Below are 6,126 nucleotides of genomic sequence, written 5' to 3' on the forward strand. Positions count from 1 at the left end.
TTTAATATATTACCTAAAAATAAACTTAAAATACATTAAAAATAAACATTCTGCATATTTTACTTCGTGCCTTGCATTATAATTGAAATGAATTCTGAGTGAAAGTTTGTGAGCAAGGACATATGAGACCCATGAGCAAAATATTAAATTGCCCTCATCATTTACCTATTAATATTTTCCCGCTACTTCTTTTCCGTAATTTGATAGGAAAGATCGAAATTGTTAAAATTCGAATAGCTGTGGAGTCAAATGAATAGTTTTTAAACTTGTGAACCCCAATAGTCATAGGACCAAAAGTGTTATATCTTTTAAATGTTATAATTGATAACTTAACAATAACAAACCTCATCAAAACAACTTCATCCACTATGTAACCAAATTGGAAAATAAATCACTTACATAATGATTCATTTTTAGTACGTATACTAGAAGATTATTTTTTAAAAAATTTATTTTTAATATATTACCTTAAAATGCATAGAAAATAAACATTTGGTATACTAAAAATTAACATTTATTACCCATGGACCATGGTCTATAGTATACTTTGCCTATCTTACTCCATGCATTGAATTCTAGTAGAAATGGAATAAATTGTACAGGCACGACCATCTTAATTGATTTCTGAGTGGAAATTCGTGAACAATGTTGCATTAGACATATGATCGAGTTTTAATTGTCGTAGTGTGAGAATTTCACTTTATTGTCTTTAAGGTCGGTCATGGTCGAGAAATGTCCCTTGTGCGCTACTAAGTACATACCGAGCATGTATAGAACTACACATCCTGGGTGGGTATATTTCCAAACACAACTAATGATGTTTTTATGATGCATTTAATTTCATTTAATTTACATTATAGTTTTAACACAACACAATTAAAGTATCATTTTAGGGTCTGTTTGGAAAGCAGGAAAATGACTTCTGGAAAATGTTTTCTGGAAAATGAGTCATTTTTTGGAAAATATTTTTTTTCCAGTGTTTGGTTGCATTCTGGAAAACTGTTTTTGTGTGTTTGGTTCATTTTCTGGAAAATGAGTAGAATTGTATAATTAAATATTTTAATTATAATATTACAACATGTATAATAATATAATAATAATAATTTTAAATATAATAAAAAAATAACTTATAATATATCAAAAATATTATGGTGGTGGTGGTGGTGTTATTTGTTATAATAATAATAATAATAATAATAATAATAATAATAATAATAATAATAATAATAATAATAACTGGTGGTGGTGGTGATGGTGTGGTGGCGGTGGTGGTATGGTGGTGGTGGCGGCGGCGATGGTGGTTGCGGTGGTATGGTGGTGGTAGTGGTGGCGGCGACGGTGGTTGCGGTGGTATGGTGGTGGTGGTGGTGGCGGTGGCGATGGTGGTTGCGGTGGTATGGTGGTGGTAGTGGTGGCGGCGACGGTGGTTGCGGTGGTATGATGGTGGTGGTGGCAGTGGTGGTATGGTGGTGGTGGCGGTGGCGATGGTGGTTGCAGTGGTATGGTAGTGGTAGTGGTGGCGGCGACGGTGGTTGCGGTGGTATGGTGGTGGTGGTGGCGGTGGTGGTATGGTTGTGGTGGCGGCAGCGTCGGTGGTGGTGGCGATGATTGCGGTGGCGGTGGTGGCGGCGGCGGTATGGTGGTGGCGGTGGCGGCGGCGGCGGTGTGATGGTGGTGGTGTGGCGGTGGTATGGTGGTGGTGGCGGTGTTGCGGTGTATGGTGGTGGTTGCGGTGGTATAGTGGTGGTGGTGGAGACAGTAGTGGTGGTGATGGTGGTAGTGAAGTGGTGGTGGTATGGTGGTGTGATGTTGGTGTAAAAGTTCGAAAATGACTTCCTCCAAAAAAAGGGGAAGTCATTTTCCTCCAAAACAAGCCTATTTTCCAAAGTCAACGGAAAATGATTTCCGTTGACTTGATTTTCCAAGCACATCCAAACAATAGAAACTTGGAAAATGATTTCCAGAACTCATTTTCCAGGTTTCCAAACACACCCTTAATTCAAGTACAATTTTATTTGACAATATACACTCAATATGTAAAACATGTTATTGAATTTTATTTTATACATACTGTAGTTTAATTATAACACTACTAAAGTATTATTTCAATTCAATTACGGTTTCATTGCACAAACACACTCAAATATGTGAGACATTTTATTTAGTTTAATTTTATATACACTGTAGTTTCATTACAGTCCACTAAGGTATCATTCTAATTCAACTACAATTTCATTTAACAAATACACTCAATATGTGAGACATGTTATTTAGTTTCATTTTATATAGACTTTATTTTATCTTGAACATATCATAAATACAGAATTAATTAAAGGTAACGGTTGCCGTTTATTTTTGTTAAAAAAAATGGCAGCGCTTTGGACCATGATTCATAGAGCTGTATAACGAATGTATCAACTGTGTTGCAACTTGCAAATGACCATTTATATCATGCACCAGGGCGTGCATTGCATTGTGCGCCCTGATGCAAAACGACATCGTTTCATATAACTGTATAAATAAATACACATAATTGTACAAATAAACACACATAACTGTATTAAAAAAATACACATAATTGTATAAACAAATATACATAAGCACGTCAACTCCCTATTGCGCCTCCTAAAATGACGTCATTTTGAGAGGCGCTGAGCGCACAGTGATATGTGTGCCGTGGTGCAGGGTATAACGATTGCTTGCAAATAGTCTTTTGCAATACGTGTAGAAAACATTTGAGGAGCCCAATAAAATTTGTAAAGCCCATGGGCTAAAATGGAAGAGAAGGGTATTTGGGCTTAGGAAGAAAATTTTCGAGTATACAAATAGAAACCTTTGGTAATTTCAACTGCCAAAGAGGAGGATAGATCTCGTCAATCACCACCGTCACCGTCGTCGTCGTCGTCGTCGTCGTCGCCATGGCATCGAACGGAAAATCACTATTACAGACCCTAAAGCGCTACATCAAGGCCCCGTGGAACTACACCGGGCCTCAAACGAGCCCGGAGTACTTGTCCGCCGTCCCAAAGGCGACGGAGTATCGTGTTTTCTGCCCCGCCACCGAACCGGCTAAGGCCATCGTGCCTACATCTAATCCCGAAACCGTCTACGACATCAAATACTTCTCTCGAGATCAGCGCCGCAACCGCCCTCCTATCAAACGCACCGTCCTGAAGAAGGCCGATATCCAGAAGATGATGGCGGAGCAAACATTTGATGTCAACGATTTCCCCAAACCTTACTTGACTGCTAAGGTTCAGGAGGACGAAAACGCCATAGGCGGAGGCTATCAAAAATGAGGTATTCAATTTTTCGTTTTTACTTATCTGGAGCTTCATTTTAGCTGTGTTCTCTTGTCATTTTCGGAATTAGGTTCCACAGTTTATTGTTTTGCGGTTGAAAATTATGGTTTGGAATTCGATTCTAAATTGGCGATTTGATTGTTCATGTTTGAATGGATGTAAGGATTGATTGTATTCGTAATTCGCTTCACTGTTTATAAAGAGGAGTGGCTGTTATTAGATAGTTGTTGATTTAGTATTGCAAACGAATCTTGATTATCACCTTTTCTGATTTGTTTAAGGATGAATTCTGAATATGTATTGCCAGTATTGGCATTACTAACTCCTCTAAGGAGAGACAACTTTCCACCTCCCGCTTGTGATTGCAAGTGCAAACCTTTAGTTCATATTTCCGGTCCTTCCGTTCTACATATGCACAATTCAAATATGCACCATGTTGCCAGGTTTCTGAGGAAGCACACCTTTGATCCTAGTCTCTGAGTGTTGTATGTGTCATATTGATTTAGAGCATAACAATCTGCTATTCACAATTAGCAGTAATAGTCCTAAAGGATGTATAGCACTATAACATTAGAATGAAGAGTCTCCAATAAGGAGGAGTGGTGTCAGCTAACATATACTGGGTCACAAGAGTCAGGTGTGGGATATGAAGAGAATAGGTAGTGAAGGAGAATTGATAAGTTGGCGCCAAATTTTGTTCTTCGGTCTGCCATCACACTTTTGAGCCACCTTTATATGCTTGATGAATGGAAAGATTTTCCTTTTACTTGCAATGAGGTGGCCTGAACCATCCCATTTAGGTCTTCAGATCTTCAGCTTCTGAATCCTTTATCTTGCTTTTGCAAAGGTCTTATACTGTTGTACAAAACCAATTTTTTACCATAACCATAAAACATAGATTCTAAAGTAATGCGATAAAAAAAATGTTGCTGCATGTGTGAAGGCTGGATTTTCTAACTTATTCAGTATTGTCTTGAGTTATATTGTATGTACCTTTAGCCATTAACCTACCATATCCCTACAGGAATTTCAATGGGTCAAGATGCTAATTAAATTGTAGATGTTGTACTGTGCTTTCTTTCTTCCCCCTCCAAAGCCCAAAGTTTCATGCCTACCTCTCCTTCCTTTCAAAGAAATACTCAAATACCCCATTTTAAGATGGTAAAATATCTCTGCCTTGGTAATAAATGGAACACCTAGTATATGTCTATTATTTTTGGGAGTTGAATCACTTGCTGCTGTTTTATTTCTCTCACAATAGGAGACACCCATTTAACTTTTGTTTCATTTCCTTTTCTTTGTTTCTTTTAATATAATCTCTCAGTTAATCACTTAATCCCCTGTTGAACCCTTGGCTTCAGTCTGAATTATGATATGTCCTCTTTCTTTTAATTTCTTTGGTTTGGTCCGTAATCAGTGAGTTCTTTTTCTGCAGATTCATCCTTTAGTATTGACCACTTTTCAATTCAGTCTTTTCCCACAAAAATACTCACCTAAAATAAATACAAACAATGCCCCTAAATTCAAAACTTTAAACTTAAGATCAAAAGGGCGTATACATATCAGTTCACAGTTTATGGTTGTATCACTTGTATGTAATCAAATGAAAGTAAGATTAATGAACCATCATTTGATACTAACTTTTACATGATTGGAGTTGTGATAATTCTTTGCTTCTTTCCTAAGCATAGAAACCAGTTAACATGTTTTTTTTTTTTTTTTTTTTTTTCTGTTTTTTTTTTTTGGTTGAAAGTAGTGTGGCTTTACATGAACAAAAATTCCTTTCAAGTTACCATTCCCATAAATGTTAAGACAGGTCTCATCTGGTAGAGGAGAAAGCGAGCATACTTGTAGTTATCTCTTTGACATTGTAATGGATGCTATTGTGTAACTTGGAGATTTAAACAGTTGCTTTTATGCAATGACACACTATATTCTAAAAGTGGCGCATGCTGTTGAACATGGCACCGTGACCTGATTATGCCAGCCTCAAATGTTTTATCATCCCCTGCACGTACCCTCTTCCTCCTATTTTTTAAAGTCACGTTTGAGTAGCGTGGTGATCTGGTAGATTCCACAAATATCTATCTCAAGTTGTATTCAACTTCTTTTTATTTGGGTTAGCAGTCCATAGTACAGAGTCTATATACTCATTTTGTTAATTTCTTATACTAATGAAGCTGTTATACACTCTTTCGTTCCCTTTTATTTGCATAATCAACATGAAAATAACCACTGGTTTCATTGCTTGCCAGGCTTGCAATTTGAAGGCAAAAATTCTTGTTGCTGCTAATAAAGTGGAGGTGTCAGCCTATTTGTCTGCAGTTTATGCCATTGTATCCTGCCTCTTGTTTCAGTTCAACTGTTCTTTCTCATATAATCAAGTTCAAAACATTTGTAATTGGAACCCATTGGTTATAATGGGATGGTAAATGAAGTGTTTCCCTTAGAAATTTTTTGAACAATAATACCTGCAATAGTACAATAGTAATATAATGAGTTTGCATGCATCACCTCTCTCCCAAATTAAAGGGTTTGACCAATATATATTTGTTTTTCTTTCCCATGGTGAAGGCTTATATGGCTAACAATATAGAAAATTCTGAAGTGTTAGATTATATCAGGTATAAGCAGACATGAATGTCAACTTTTATTTAGGATTATATACAAAATAATAAAAAAGAATCTATAACTTGTTAAACAATGAATATTATAGGAGAGGCTTCTACAAAGCGCCTTTTGAAGAATCTTATTGACGAGTGGAAGTAATGGTTAGTTAAAGGGGAGTCTATAAGGCTCAATGCATTGTTATAGAGCAGGATAA

At 36.7% G+C, this 6,126-nt stretch overlaps 1 long non-coding RNA gene across 1 annotated transcript; it reads left to right on the forward strand.

The window, feature by feature from the left end:
* Window positions 1-2,836: 2,836 nt before the first annotated feature.
* On the forward strand, window positions 2,837-5,812 carry LOC109180636. The gene is made up of 2 exons (XR_002054092.1): window positions 2,837-3,300; window positions 5,558-5,812. It is a non-coding gene; the product is annotated as an uncharacterized LOC109180636 (long non-coding RNA).
* Window positions 5,813-6,126: the final 314 nt, after the last annotated feature.

Source organism: Ipomoea nil, unplaced genomic scaffold (assembly GCF_001879475.1).
Source record: "Ipomoea nil cultivar Tokyo-kokei standard unplaced genomic scaffold, Asagao_1.1 scaffold1026, whole genome shotgun sequence".
Taxonomy (NCBI): domain Eukaryota; kingdom Viridiplantae; phylum Streptophyta; class Magnoliopsida; order Solanales; family Convolvulaceae; genus Ipomoea; species Ipomoea nil.